Source organism: Podarcis tiliguerta (assembly GCF_965153285.1).
Source record: "Podarcis tiliguerta genome assembly, chromosome: 1".
In the NCBI taxonomy this organism is placed as follows: Eukaryota; Metazoa; Chordata; class Lepidosauria; order Squamata; family Lacertidae; genus Podarcis; species Podarcis tiliguerta.
Window position 1 is genome coordinate 102,827,322 of NC_139534.1, and position 16,212 is coordinate 102,843,533.

Here is a 16,212-nt window from a genome sequence, read left to right on the forward strand (position 1 = left end):
CTTTAATAGGTTCGTATCTTACCATCCTTCGGTGTCTTTGAGAAATGTTTACAACCACTTCACAAGTTGGGCACAACCCATGTTAGTCATAGCGGTGGAACTGGACTTTGTTGCAACTAACAAATTCCACTGCTGTCATGCAACAGGGGGCCTATTCTCACTTTTTGGCACATACAGTATAGGCTGGAATGGGATCCAGAAGGTGAGAATGGGTGCAACACACATACAGCTTAAAGCAAGCGGATTCTTCTGCCTAACAGGCAGAGGGAAGAGGTGGGGCCAACAGATATGTGATAATAAAAGGCAAGATCAGGAGTTGTGACCTCACCTACTGCTTCACAGAGTCACTATATGCATAATGCAGGTACCAAAGATGAGAACTGGGCTAAAGCAACATCACAGGGGGTTTCCAGCTTCCCCACCCGCTGCCTTTGGAAGCCTCATAAGAAACTGCTGCAGCAACAGGTCTGAGTAACACCATAAGAGGAGTTGTTGCCTGAATGGTGATGCCAATGGGGCTGTGAGGCTTTGGGGAACCTGAGGCTGAGAGAGCAGATCAGACTGACTATATTCTTGGCTAATTTGTAGCAGACATAGCTGCAGTGGCTAGAACATCTAGGACCAAGGTGCTCAAACACCCTTTTTGTTTGTTTGTTTGTTTGTTTGTTTGTTTGTTACTGTCAGGAGGCGACATTTATAACACAGCAATGTTTTTTGTATGATATTACATTACTACATGTTGCTGTTTCATTGTTGCTATTATGATGAATATTATTATGGTCCAGCTCTCACTGAGAGCTGGACCATAAAGAAAGCTGATCGCCAAAGAATTGATGCTTTTGAATTATGGTGCTGGAGGAGACTCTTGAGAGTCCCATGGACTGCAAGAAGGTCAAACCTCTCCATTCTGAAGGAAATCAGGCATGAGTGCTCACTGGAAGGACAGATCCTGAAGCTGAGGCTCCAATACTTCGGCCACCTCATGAGAAGAGAAGACTCCCTGGAAAAGACCCTGATGCTGGGAAAGATGGAGGGCACAAGGAGAAGGGGGCGACAGAGGACAAGATGGTTGGACAGTGTTCTCGAAGCTACAAACATGAGTCTGACCAAACTGCGGGAGGCAGTGGAAGACAGGAGTGCCTGGCATGCTCTGGTCCAGGGGGTCCAGAGTCGGACACAACTAAACAACAATTATGGTGAAATGATTACTGCAATTGTTGGTTTTTTTAATGCATTGTTTACATTGTTGTAAGATATTTGGAGTATTGTTTTGTGTTTGGAAAGGCAGCATGCAAATAAAGTGGTGGTGATGATGGTGATGCAGTCACAACTTTTACTGGATTGTGTGCCCACTGAGTACAACTACCGTATTTTTTGCTCTATAAGACTAACTTTTCCCCTCCCAAAAAGTAAGGGGGAATGTGCGTGCGTCTTATGGAGTGACTACCAGGCTGCGCAGCTATCCCAGAAGCCAGAACAGCAAGAGGGATCGCTGCGCAGTGATCCCTCTTGCTGTTCTGACTTCTGAGATTCAGAATATTATTTTTTCTTGTTTTCCTCCTCCAAAAACTAGATGCGTCTTATGGTCTGGTGCGTCTTATAGAGCAAAAAATACGGTAAATATCCTGGCCTTGACGTTCATTGTTATTGGAAAATTGAACTGCAAGCATATTTCAGTCTATATTCTGCACCCTGTAAGGTGGTGGGCAGAGACTCATCTTTCTTCACAATGGAACCTGCTGTGGCCTATAGAACCTCAGCTTATGGCATAAATCACAGAGACAGTTGCAGCTTTGTGAAATTTTATTTGTGACCCTTTGCAGCTTATGTCACAGGTCAAATTGGCTTGGGTAAATGGATAACAAAAATGGCAAATTTAAATGTTTCTCCCATTGCAATTTATCCAGGCCTCAAATGGCTGGAGTCCCATTCTAAACTGTCTTGCTGTTCATGACAAAGTGTAAATCAGATACAGTACTGGTAGGAAGTTTAAAAGCCTATATGATGAGTTCTGTGTTGGGAAACAGCTGGCAAGGTTTCCCTCCAGCACACATTTTATATTGTTTTGCATAACCATCTTGCTATGTTTTAAAAAAATACTACTCTTGGCCAGTGCATTAGTTTATAGAAATATATCCTGTCATCTTGGAAACCAGTTGGCAGATATCTCTGTGCTGAGACAGAGATGTTTTGGAGGCATTTTGGCTTAGTCTATTACTAATGCACATCAAGTGGTATGATGGTGCTTTAAAGAAATGAAAATCCATCCTGCAACATGGAGTACTCTGTTCTAGCATGCTCAGATTTAAACCTCAGTAGACATTACAGAACCTGAGCTGCTTGATCAAAACAAGGCCTGCAACCAAGCCAAAGGCAGCCCACTAGCCATTGTGGCCTGCCAGGTTCTTAACAACTTTCCCCTTCTGCAATCCAGGCAGACAGCAAAAACATGGCTTCCGAGTCTCTGATGGACCATAATATATGACCGGTAGGTCACAAGTGTGTGTGGAGAAGATGAAGTTTATAAGATCTCGACTACTTCACAGGTACTTAAGATAAACTCTGGTAAATCTGAGCTTCAAGATAGCTCAGAATATAGGTCTTGCAAGTATAGTGATTTACAGATAACTTAGAACTCCGAACGGTCTCCCTGATTTCAAGATGTAGATTAGATTGGCTTTTCTACAGTGCCATCTTCCAAAAAGACTCTATCATTGTGCCTTGGAACATTACAAAGTCATAAAAGCAGCATCATTATCTTGGTACCATAAAATCTAATACATTTGTCCCAGCCAATAAATATTTCTCTCTCTGTCTCACCAGGTGCCTTGCCCAACAGTCTGCTAGGTGTGAATGTCTGAATTTAATGCTGGATTCTCAAAATAGTGCAGGTATTCTGCTAGTGTACCCCCACTCACAGCCTGACAGTCTCTCTTCCTGAGCCAACAGAGGTGGTCTCAAAGGTAGTGTTGAAGAGCCCATGATTTATAGTCTTGGAAGATTTGAGGTCCCCATATGGGAAGCAGTTCCAAGTCTTCACGGCTTCCATAGCAACCATAGGCCTAACTCAAACTGTAACAGGCCCGACAAACTTAGCTAGGAATGCACTTGATGTTTTTTGCTCAGATCCAAATGATAACCTATGGATCTTTCTGTTATCATGGGCAGATCATTTCCTGATCAGTTTGGATTGTTGGTGACAACCGCTGGTAATACTTGCTGAAGGGGTGGGGAACCCATTAAGTTTAACTGCTCCTTCCCCCCAAAAATTATGAATCTGAATTGTTCCTGGTGGGTATTTTTCTACTCACATGTGGCTCTCACAGTTTTGGAGGAGGCTGTGGTGCCACACTTTTAACATTTTGTGGGGGAAGGGTGCCGGTACTGCATTCCCTTGAGTACCCCAGAGTACCCTCAGGGGGAACTACTGACTTTCATTCCCATCATCCTTTCTCTGGGAGGCAATGGTACGTCTGGAGTCAGACGTGGACAGAGATTAACAAAATGAAACTTAATCCAGTCAAGGCAGAGGTACTATTAATTTAATTTTTAAAAACTCACTAGCAATCTGGATGTGTCGCTTCAACCTGTTCTGGATTGTGTTGCAGTCTCCTTGAAGGAACAGGTACATAATTTGAAGCTACTAATTTCCCTGGATGCTCAGGGGATGGCAGTTGCTTGAAGTGCTTTTTGTAAACTTCAGCTGATATGCCAGCTATGGTCTGTCCAGGAGAAGGCAGACCTGGCTTCAATCATCCATGCTTCAGTTACCTTCAGACAGGATTATTGTAATGTACTCTACATGGGGCTGCCTTTGAAGACAGTCTGGAAGCTTCAGTTGGTCCAAACTGCAGCTGCCAGACTTTCCTCTGGTACTTGCAGGTCAGGACATATTTGCAGGTCTAAGCATATAACTGCAGTATTATGTCAGCTTGATTGGCTTCTCATTGGCGGTGGCATGGCTACTAGAAGAGCGGGATAGAAATATGTTATTTATTTATTGTTCTAGCCTTTAACACCTGAAACAGGATCATGTGACCTAAGGGTCCACCTGCCTGTAGGCTTGCCTGGGACCTAGCAACAACGTTAGATGCTGTACTCTCAGTACCATCATCTGGGGAGAGTGTGGGAGACAGGGCCTTTTCAGTGGTGGAGCCATTACTCTAGAAAGCTCTCCCAAGTGACTTTCATCAGACTCCACATAAATAAATAAATGATGATAATGATATACAGAATTCTCCCTGCATGATGTGAGCCTTAGAAATGCAGAATTTTAGATTACACAGAGAGGACACCACACATATACACCTGTATCCATGTAGCCTACCTGCAGACTTGAAAATCAATATGTGCATGTCCCCTCGCCTATTCAGTGTTTGAACATCATCTTATCTGCATCATTCACTTTCAATCAACCAACTATATGTTGCATCAAAGGTTGCTGTCTATCTTTTGATAGACCACAAGGATACGTCAGAGGCTGTCATCCACAGAAAAATTTACAACTGCAAAAAGAAGTTCCATGGTATTCAGCTATTCAAATTCTGGACTAACAACTTGCATATGAATCGAAATATTGACCCACCCAGCTGATTTAAAATGTGCTTTGGGGGATCATCCAGCTCACCAAGGAGGAGATTTTATTAAATAACTGTTTAGCTTTCTGATGCCGTAGTCATTCCTGAATGGCACTAATGACTATGTTCTGCTGAAATATTGTGGGGGAATTCGTTCATCCCTCTGGTGAGTGCTTATATGAGTGGGTCCAATGGCTTCACTGGGAATATTCAAATGAGGAATGGCTCCCAAATGAGCAAAAATTTCCAAATTATCCAGAACTGCATTTGTTATATTTATTTCATGAACTGGACTGTCATGCTACTTTTTTTAAAAAAAAAGAAGAAGGAAGAATCTGCAAAAACCTAACCCTAATTTTATATAGAATTTGTGTCTGCAATGTCATGTCTATATTCTAAAAGGGGTAAGATAAAACTGATTTTCTATTCTGGACTGCAAAACATCCATTGTTTTTCTTATTGTGGCTGGTTCTATTGCTATTGCTGCTAAAGCTGAAACACTACATTTCCTTATTGAGTACTTAGAAGAGATTGCTAAGGACACTTAGGGTCTGTGGCTCAGTCCTAAGCACACTTACTAGCGAGTAAATCTCAGTGAAACTAAATTCTGAGTAAACACAATGAGGGACCTGGGCATTAGTGATTTGAAAGAGCTGCTGGTACCCGTCTTTTCCTTTTTCTCCTGCCCAGTTACCACCATCAATTTACAGACCTATTGCAAGTATTTACTATGCAGAAAATGTGGCCAAGCTGGTGTTTGACCTTTGACAGAAGGCTGCCCTCTCTCCAGCTATTCCTAACAAACTAGGCCCAAGACAATAAGCTGCTTTATAGCTATTAGCTAGGTCAGTGTGTTTCTCCAGGAAGACCTCAAGCTGAAAAGCCAACATGCCTGACAACCACAGCCAAGATACCAAAGGTCCGAGCACTAGACATTGGAAAACAAATGGGAAAGCACACACTGCCACATCTGGAATCCTAATGGGCCACCAATGGTTCTCAGCTTAAGGAAGAATTACCACTGTTATTTTATCATCCCTAGTGCTAACTTAGCTGTTTATGTACAGCAATAAATGATTTTTTAAAAACATATTTGGGTCATTATGTCATATACCACCAGCAAGTAGGATTGTTTTATTGTGCTTGGAGTAAAAATACACGGCTATACCCAGATGTTAGGGGGAAGTTTAAAAAAAATAAAAAATCTTTGGCTCTTCTGCACTCCTTTCTGCTGGCCAAATGGTACATTTGAAAAAGAAAAAGAAAAACTGAGAATTTTATGGCTTATACTCCCGTCTCCCCAGTAAAACTTGCACCAGTATTGTTCCCAGGTAATGTTCCCAATGAGAACATTAGCATGTTAAGCAAAGTAGAGAAGGAACAGACATAATAATAATAATAATAATAATAATAATAATAATAATATTTATACCCCGCCCATCTGGCTGGGTTTCCCCAGCCACTCTGGACAGCTTCCAGCACAAGATTATAAATACATTAAAACATCATTCATTAAAATCTTCCCTAAACAGGGCTGCCTTTAGATGTCTTCTAAACATTAAATAGTTGTTAATTTCTTTGACATCTGATGGGAGGGCATTCCACAGGGCAGGTGCCACTACCGAGAAGGCCCTCTGCCTGGTTTCCTTTAACCTCACTTCTTGCAGTGAGGGAACCACTAGAAGGCCCTCAGCGCTGGATCTCAGTGTCCAGGCAGAACAATGGGGGTAGAGATGCTCCTTCAGGTATACTGGGCCTGAAAGCATTGTTTCACTAATCTGAGCTTCCAGGCTTACACTTTACATTAAAATATGGCTGGGGAGTAAAGCCCACCACCTGATCCAGAGCTTGTGCTGGAGTAATGGCACATTGGCACAGCCCCATGGTGTCATCCTTCCGATATCTCCCTCTTATATCTGCGTGGTGCAGTTTTGGCTATTTAAGGGCAGGCCTTAGAGAACTGAGATCCTTATTACTATATTTGAATGAATGACTACCACTCCTGTGTGTTATTCCCATCACAGTGGCAGTATCAGTGGAACTCATATTAGCAGGATCTGTCATTGGGTCAGTCCTGCAAAGGGGATACTGTGGTCAAGTAACAAACATTGTACATGAATTGGCAAAGTCTGCATAGTAAATTACATGCGACACACCCTGGTCACTAGACTTCATTGGAAGTGCCCAGATTGAAAGGGTGTAGAAAGCCTTCAGAACATCCTATTTTCACATCATTAGCAAAGCGTATATGAGCGCAAATAGCATTTGTCATATTCCTCTCTTGGAAAATAATTATACTACAGTTAATGTAGTGAATTGGAGGGCTGTTGAAAAGGGCTGTAGAGTTGGTCAATAAACTACAGTAAAGTTAAATTAGATTAACTTTGGCTGTGGACTTTGAAGTATTACAGGAAGACTTTACTAAGTCTGCATTCCCGCAACCCACACCAGCAAGAAGGCGTGTTTAAAAAAATGTTCACAGCAGCTTTGGTACTAAGGAACTGCTTTTCAAAACAATCTTCTCCTTGCTTGTTTTTCTTTTTGTAATATTCTCTGGGTAACCCTGATGTGCCCTGGAAAAACAGACATGTGAATTTGATACCTCATACTTGTTGATGAGTTGTTTTGTTTTTAAAAAAGTGAGCAAGCCGAATGTAGAATGTGAAATTTCCTTGTCTGTCCTGACACATGGCAGGTTAAAAACACAACTTAAATAACTAGCTAGATGCCTCTCCTGATTTCCAAGAACAGCTTAGATGTTGTTTTTAAAAGCTTTGTTTCAAAAACTTTCACATTTCCCCCTTGTGCATGGAAAACAAGAAATAGGACAAGAATAAGCTATTAATTCAAATATGACTCTGTAAAGCTGTAGCAATTCTTAAATGCATATAAAAGCAAAAAATGAGGTAGGTGGAACTTGACTCTTGCTCCTTCTGCATTCCGGATGTCTTCTTGCTTTACTAAATCAACACAGCTAAGGGAGCACATAAGCAAATATTAAAAATAGTTTGCTGGTTGTTCACTTATTGCACAAAACAACATGGACATCTTTTTTAATTTTGATGCCTTCCAAATTATCTGGACCTGACCTCAAAACACTGTTCAGCCAAAGACTTTCTGGGCAACTTTGATCAAATGGCTCTCTCTTAGCCTTGAGTCTATATCTGTAAAAGGAAACTAAGAAGGACCAGCCTCACATTATTTATCACTTATTAATCTTATATCCCAGCTTTTGTCCAAGGAGCTAAATTCTGCATGGAGTCCTGCTTTTATCCTAACAACTACTCTAAGCAACAGTGAGACAGTTCCAACAGGCAACAGGGCTTCTCCATCTTCTTCTCCCCACTGCTGCATCCAACACGCCTCCCCTATTCTGCTGCAGAAGGTTGGGGACCCACTATTAGCCGCAACACCTACTGTTAAGATCTGCTTGATAGCACATGAATCCCCAAAAAGTATGGCAGTGGTTCAAGCAACTGGCCAGACATATATCAATATAATCTCTGGTAAGCAAACCAGTGAGAATGTTCTTCATCAGAAAATAAATATTGAGGACAAGATGGTTGGACAGTGTTCTCGAAACTACCAGCATGAGTTTGACCAAACTGCGGGAGGCAGTGGAAGACAGGAGTGCCTGGCGTGCTCTGGTCCATGGAGTCACGAAGAGTCAGACACGACTAAACGACTAAACAACAACAACAACACATCATTTAAGCAGGGGTATGAAAATGGTGGCCCCCTAGATGTTGGTAGATGTCAGTTTCAGTCATTCCTGACCATTGGCCATGCTGGCTGGGGCTGATGGGACTTGGAATCCAACAATATCTGGAGGCCCACCAGTTCACCCTGATTTAAGCAAAGAACCCCTGAGTACATTAATTCTCACATTATTATTATTATTTTGTAAAAATATTGATTATTTGATTATTTTTAAAAAAATCAAAATGGTTTACAAAAATATCAAACCATAATAAGTTTTTATCAATAACAGTGCTTCTAAGCAAATTCAGCCATATGTTCTTGCAGCTAGATTAAATTATAGAATCTTATGAGTTGGTAGGGACCAAGAGTCATCTAGTCCAACCCCCTGCAAAGCAGGAATCTCAGCTAAAGTATCCATGACAGATGGTCATCCAACATCTGCTTTAAAACCTCCAAAGAAGAATAATCCACAACCTCCCGAGGGAGTCTGTTCTGTGGTGGAACATCTCTTACTGTCAGAAAGTTCTTCCTGATGTTTAGCGATCTCTTCTGGATATATACTACCATGCCCAATACTACTGGAATCAAAATAAACCAAAATATAATTGAAGACCTTTTAAACTATAGTCCCGCTGGAACAAAAGTCCTCCTTTGGTTCAAAATTTAGATTTATGCCACTAAAAAGCAGTTTTGCTCTATTGTAGGATTTACGAACTACACAATTAGCACAGTACTACTAGCATCAGGCATCCAAATCATGAGTTAGACTCCCAAAACCCACAAGGGACTGGCTATTAGAGATCATATTCTCAAATTCTCTACAAGTAGATATACACACAGACGTAAATGAAGCTTGCATTCTGCAAACATAAATGCATCCTTCTAGCAGCCACTGGAAGTCCGCCAATCCTCCAATCCAAGACAGAGGCAACAGTATGAAGAGGCAACAGAAGTCTCACAATCCATCATTCAGTCCCACAGTTGACTTGGCTTGAAATATGCTTGAATGCTGGTATCTAATATGAGCCAACTAGGTCCTGTTAGATGGGAAACATCCCATTTTCAGAACTGCCTACTAATCAGTATGTCAAGGTTAGGGATGTAAAAAGGAATTGATTTCCATTACATCCTGCATTTGTTGCATGCAGTGCTGTTTGCATTCTGCTGCATTTCGGCTTCTATCAAAAACCAAGTTATTTGTCTCACTGGTAAAATTAATTGTCATCAATGTGTTATTCCACAGTGTTGCACACGGGGTAGGTGGGTGGGAAGATTCCTGCCATCCAATTGTTTAATGATAGCAAAAACATTTTCCTGAAAAATATAAATCCTGGGGAGAAAGGAGAAACTGATTTTTGTGTGAAAAGACTGAGCTTTCATTCCTGGACTGAAATGCACTCCAAGATGCCCTCTTCTTATATTTTGTAAGATGTCTGCCCTTCTCTCTAAGCCACTGACAAAGGTTAGATCAGCATCTACTGACACAGCTCTGGCTGAGTTAGTGACTACTAGGCATGATGGCTGTTGTACCTCCACTGTTGGTGGCCGTATGTTGGGGGTCCTAGTTGCAGCTCCCATAGGCATCTGGTTGGCCACCGTGAGAACAGAATACTGGACTAGGTGGTTCTGCTGAAGATTCTGTAGCTGGAGATTGTGGAGATTGTGCTGCTCTCATTCCTTGGAGAAGGATTGTAGCTTTACCAGCAGCACAATCTCCACAATCTCCAGCTGCAGAATCTTCAGCAGAAGCAAAAAGACCCTGAGATGGGAGCCTGGATAGCACAAGTTGGTTAGAGTGTGGTGCTGATAACACCAAGGTTGTGTCAGGAGCTCAGCCTATACTCAAGTAGGACCCTGGTAGAGACACATGTCCAACTGGCATGTTCTCTCCCTCCTGGTCAATCATTCAGGAGCTTCAAAAGCTTTCTTCAGCCCGAACATCACAGCAACCGATGCCAACTGACACCGGCACACTTAGGGATCTGCAGAGTTTGCGCACCTTGCATGACAGACCTCAGCAACTCAGCATTTTGGCTAATCTACTTTATTTACATATAAACACACACAGAGCACTGCAACACGGCTCCCTCTCTCTCTAGCATCAGACAGCAAAAAGGAAAAGAACAAAGGACAATAGTCCCACTTCAAAGAACACAGTAACACAAACATCCTGTTTCCGTCACTTCCCACTCTGTGGAGTCAAAACATATACCGTCATGTGATAGACAACAATCCCATGACTGCAATCACGGAGCAGGAATTCTAACAGGTTGCGGGTCTGATCCCCATATGAAACAGTTGCATATTCCTGCTTTGCAGGGCATTGAACTAGATCAGGGGTCAGCAAACTTTTTCAGCAGGGGGCCGGTCCACTGTCCCTCAGACCTTGTGGGGGGCCGAACTATATTTTGGAGGGGGGAAATGAACAAATTCCTATGCCCTACAAATAACCCAGAGATGCATTTTAAATAAAAGGACACATTCTACTCATGTAAAAACACGCTGATTCCCAGACCATCCGCAGGCTGGATTTAGAAGGCAATTGGGCCAGTTCCAGCCCCCAGGCCTTAGTTTGCCAACCCATGGACTAGATAATCCTTGGGTCCCTTCCAATTCTGTGATTCCAGCTGCTTCCAGCCAGAGTTGAGACTACTAGACTTCAATTGACCAAAAGCTTGACTCATTATAGTGCAGCTTTGTAGGTTGAAGCAGAAAAGGGGTGAAATATAGAATGGGAAGGAACAAGTTTGACATGCAAATGTTACATGTGAATACATTACCTATGCCAATTTCTCATTTTCAATAAATCGTACTTTGCGTAGCATCTGTCATTGCAATCACAACAATTAAGCAAGTTTCCCATATGTTTCCTTGTGCTTCTGAAGTTAAGTTTGGACTCACTTTTGTTTACTAGTTTCTGGTCCAAATATCTCCAGTGACATCAGAGGGAATGCACACATCTGGGAAGGGACTTACATAACAGCTGGAGGCAACGCAGGAGGGGGTGCTAACACATTTTGGGTGTGACCGCATTAAAATGTGAGCAGCGCTGGCTATTCTTTGAGAGTTCATTTCCATTCCCCTTCTAAATGCTATTGCGCTAATTTATCAGCATATATTCTTTGCAATTTACCATGAAATATTTTTGGCCAGCAACTGGATCTGAGAAATAATGGCGGCTATTGAATATTATACGACACACTTAATTTGCACTGTCAAATAAGATGTGTTGTGCCAAAAGCACTGTAGACTGTAAAGCTGATATTATTGCAGCATATTCCCCAGCCAGCTCTTCACAGAGCAGATGTCAGGCTGCCTTCCCAAAGCACTGCAATGTTTACTGCCACTTTCATTTTTTCATAATCAAAATAATGCATTTAGCAGGTCTCCTCAGTAGCAATACGCAAACAATCCATAAAACACATTTTCTAGTGCAGCTGCACATTCTCCTCCATTTAGCCACTTGCTTCATGCTCCCCTTATGATTGGCCATCTGCTATGAATGGGAGGGAAGCAGGACAGCAGTTTTGGGGTGAGAAATATGGTCAGAACAGCTAGTAAGAATGCTATCCGAGTGCTGATAGTTCAGAATATTAAAATTCTATTCCACCCTTCATCTAAGGATCACAAGCTGCTTACAATATAAAAACACAAAATGTATAGCATTGTAACAAACAAAAACAATCCCCACCACTGTTTAAAAGAACATAGGTAAAGGTAAAGAGACCCCTGACCATTAGGTCCAGTCGTGACCGACTCTGGGGTTGGGGTGCTCATCTCACTTTACTGGCCGAGGGAGCCAGCGTACAGCTTCCGGGTCACGTGGCCAGCATGATTAAGCTGCTTCTGGTGAACCAGAGCAACACACGGAAATGCCATTTACCTTCCTGCCGAAGCAGTACCTATTTATCTACTTGCACTTTGATGTGCTTTTGAACTGCTAGGTGGGCAGGAGCAGGGACTGAGCAAAGGGAGCTCACCCCATCGCGAGGATTCAAACCGCCAACCTTCTGATCAGCAAGTCCTAGGCTCTGTGGTTTAGAGCACAGCGCCACCCGCGTCCCTTTAAAAGACCATAGATTGTTTAATTAGCCAAAGGCCTGAGAGAAGAGGAATGTTTTTGTCTGGTCCTGAAGATATGTAACGAAGGCGCCATGCGAGCCCCCAAGTGGAGAGCGTTCCACAATTGAGGAGCCCATGCATAAAAGGCCCCTTCTTGTGTAGCCACCCTCCGGTCCTCTCGCAAAGATGGGGGGTTACTGTTTTTATGTCAGCTGACTCTTTATTATATTAAGCAGTCTATTTCTAAAAAAATAAATAAGAAAACAGTACTAACGAAAATTACTTACACATTTGAAACGAGGGAATAAAGACTAAAACTAAATAATGTGTCCCTTGGTAGTAATAGGGCCTAAATGAGAATTCTGGAAATGAACAATTTACGATTTATTTGGAGACATGCAATATATTTCTATTGCTAGTGGTAGTGAAAGAAAAAGGAACGGGTGGGCAAGTTACTTATGTTTTCTGTTAATTTAGCTTATCGTTTGATGAGGCCCAGGTTTTTTTACTAATGAAAAGCATATCACAAAACGTCTAGACATTGGCGATATTCTTAGCAAGAGATCACTGCATTTCACCAGCCACGCTTAGATTTTCCTTAAGGGATACTCTTCCACAGTGGCAGCGTAATTTTCAGGTTCTCGAGTCGCTTGCCTGAGAAACAATGGCCCTTTGGGAGCAGGGCTACAGCTAAAAGGTTCAAGGTGAAACAAGCAAGAGCCAGTTTCATGCCACCCAAAGAAAAGCAGCCAGAAGCAGGTCAGCAATCTTTTAATTCATTTAATTAGGACATCAATCAAAGGAAAGCTTTAAATGATTGATCAAAAGGAGCCCGTTTTAATTAGTGGACCTGTAAGTTAAAGGGATACTTGTTTGTGTATTGAGGCCCAAAGTTCTGCAATGGAGTTTAGTGTAACTTTCTGCTGGTTTGTTTGAATGAAAAGCAGGCACTGGAGGTGGCAGCTGATCCATGGGAGTACATAAATTCCCTTCTTAAAAAATTGCCCTGCACAAGCACAATTTCTCATTGTAATGGAAAATGGAGAGTGGCATATTCTGTCCTGCCAGGGAGAAACAACTGGAGGAGGCATATTCTACATAGACCATGGCTGGGAGGGACAGGGTTAAGCACCCACCTGCCCTTTCTCCACTGCTGACTGTAGCTCCAGTGGCTGCTTCCCTTTAAAAAAGAAGATGGGGGATAGATAATGCAGCCTTCATCAACCTGGTGCCAGCCAGCCATGGAGGGCACCATCTGGAGGGCATCAGGTGGGAGAAGGCTATATAATATGTAGTTTGGCCAATTATGGCTCCAGTATTTTATTATTATGGGATGGTGGGAGTTGGACTCCAGGAACATCTGGAGAGTCAACAGTTTCCCATCCCCCCCCCCCCCGAGATGAACAGATACATTTCTGTGTCTGCAGATGGATGAGGTTCCATCCTTGGGACTCACCCAGGTACCATATTCTTTTATGTGGTATGCTTTTATGGTAGGGATGCTTTCAACTAATTTTTATGCAGAGCAGACCTACTGAAATTAAATAATAGAGTCCTATTTACTCATTTCAATGGGTAGATGTTCAATACTACCCAATGTGAATCATACATGTACAAAAATGCATACCAAACATCAAGAAATGTACTGGGAAGCTGAAAAGAAAGCTATGCTTAGCCTTTATGATATTGTAATAAAACAAGGCAGAAATAGAAGTATAATAAGGCTTTGACATTCTGGATGCTAAGCAAAAATGTGTCTCAGAGTGAATGTAATCATTTTCGCTTCAGTGATGTTTCACAGGTGTTCTAGAATAGCTTTGCATATGAAATCAGAAGTGGCCATTTCTCTTAGAAAGGTGCAAGGCAAGACAAACTTCATGCCCTTCGTGTTTCAGTTGTTTCTTTAAACATTGTTTCTTAAACCACACAATGCCCTACCCAGATAAATGGAAAATGGGTTTTTATTTGAATATTGGGAAAATAATTCATATCATTTTCATGGTATATTCATTTTTATGCATGTTTTATAGCGTTGTGTCAGGGGTGTTGAACCCGGAGACCTCCAAATGTGGGTGCTGTATGTGCTTCTCTTTAGGAGCAGTGCTGCATTAATCCAATGTGTGCCATATCATGACGGGGTGGGAAAACTATGGCCCTCCTGGCTTTGTTGGACTCCCAGCTTCCACCATCCCTAATTTGCTTGCTGGGGCTGATGGGAGTTGGAGACCAACCACATCTGGAGGGCCCCAGGTTTGACATTCCTGACACAACAACAGAGACTTCAGCAGCGACTGAGATTAAAAGAGGCCAGGTGATATCTGCCTAGTATCAGGGTGGGGGTGGGAAAGTAAATCTGATGCACTGTCACCTAAGTCACTTCATCTGGCTCTGGACTCCCCAAATAGTTTCTGCCACATCAAAACTGGAGAGGTGACGCAGTCTACATTTTGTCTGTTTTATAATATCCTATGAGACTGAAACAGGGACACGGGTGGCGCTGTGGGTTAAACCACAGAGCCTAGGGCTTGCCGATCAGAAGGTCGGTGGTTCAAATCCCCATGACGGGGGGAGCTCCCGTTGCTCGGTCCCTGCTCCTGCCAACCTAGCAGTTCGAAAGCACGTCAAAGTGCAAGTAGATAAATAGGTACCGCTCCGGCGCTGAAGGTAAACAGTGTTTCCGTGCGCTGCTCTGGTTCGCCAGAAGCTGCTTAGTCATGCTGGTCACATGACCCGGAAGCTGTACGTTGGCTCCCTCGGCCAATAAAGCGAGATGAGCGCCACAACCCCAGAGTCGGTCACAACTGGACCTAAAGGTCAGGGGTCCCTTTGCCTTTACCTTTATGCGACAGAAACAGGAACAATCAGAAAGATTATGGCCTCCCTTTCTCACATATATGCAACTGCATTACAAGGCATGATCACTTGACCCTTTTCTTGCAGTAGAGATTAAATGTAACCAATTTAAATACAGTGGTACCCCGGGTTACAGACACTTCAAGTTACAGACGCTTCAGGTTACAGACTCCGCTAACCCAGAAATAGTACCTCGGGTTAAGAACTTTGCTTCAGGGTGAGAACAGAAATTGCATGGAGGCAGCGGGAGGCCCCATTAGCTACACTGGTACCTCAGATTAAGAATAGTTTCAGGTTAAGAACAGACCTCCAGAATGAATTAATTTCTTAACCTGAGGTACCACTGTACAAGGGCACTGGGCTGAACTGGACAGATTGCACCAGTAGTGGATGCTGTGGTGGGGCAGAGATGCTTTCCTGACCTCCTTGCAGGTGAGATGGTGCTCCTTACTGGGAAGGGGCGAGGCAGTGGCGAGATTGGCATGGTGCAAATGAACTGGCCAGTCCAATGCGGCACCCCTGCCAATGCATTAGTACACCTCCCTCTGCACCACTTTCCGCCCTCCCCCTCACAGTAAGCAGCATTAACTCACCTGCAAAGCGGTCAGGTAGGTGCCTCTGCCCCACCACAGAATCTGTTACTAGGCTGTATCCATGAAAAACTGAAACTCTCCAAAAAAAAAAAGCTACCCAAAAGCCAACGAAAAGTTCACAGAAGAACTTACCAACTGTTGTTAACTTCAGTTAATTTACTTTATATATTTTTCAAATTGTTGGTATCCATCTGTCTAAAGAGACAATGGAGTGCACCTCCAGGGGCAAGGTCAAACTGTTGTGGCTGCAGAGACCAGTTAACTTATAACTGCTGCCTCCCACGTTGTTTGTGCTACATTAGCAGCACCAAAGCAACCTCTCTGGGGTGCAAGCCTAGGCAGTGTGCATGGAGGTGCTGGGCTTCTCAGATGACAAAATGCCTCTCTAGGCCTCACTGATGTGGTCCAAAGAACAATACATTTGG

General features: G+C 42.9%; 1 protein-coding gene and 1 long non-coding RNA gene across 3 annotated transcripts in view; one reads left to right on the forward strand and one right to left on the reverse strand.

The window, feature by feature from the left end:
- Nucleotides 1–16,212, reverse strand: part of SLC25A21 (solute carrier family 25 member 21) — a 259,816-nt gene that overhangs the window by 199,641 nt on the left and 43,963 nt on the right. The gene's annotated exons all lie outside the window — the stretch shown is intronic.
- On the forward strand, nt 2,318–5,614 carry LOC310683762. Its single transcript, XR_014514518.1, has 3 exons — nt 2,318–2,546; nt 3,462–3,531; nt 5,268–5,614. It is a non-coding gene; the product is annotated as an uncharacterized lncRNA (long non-coding RNA).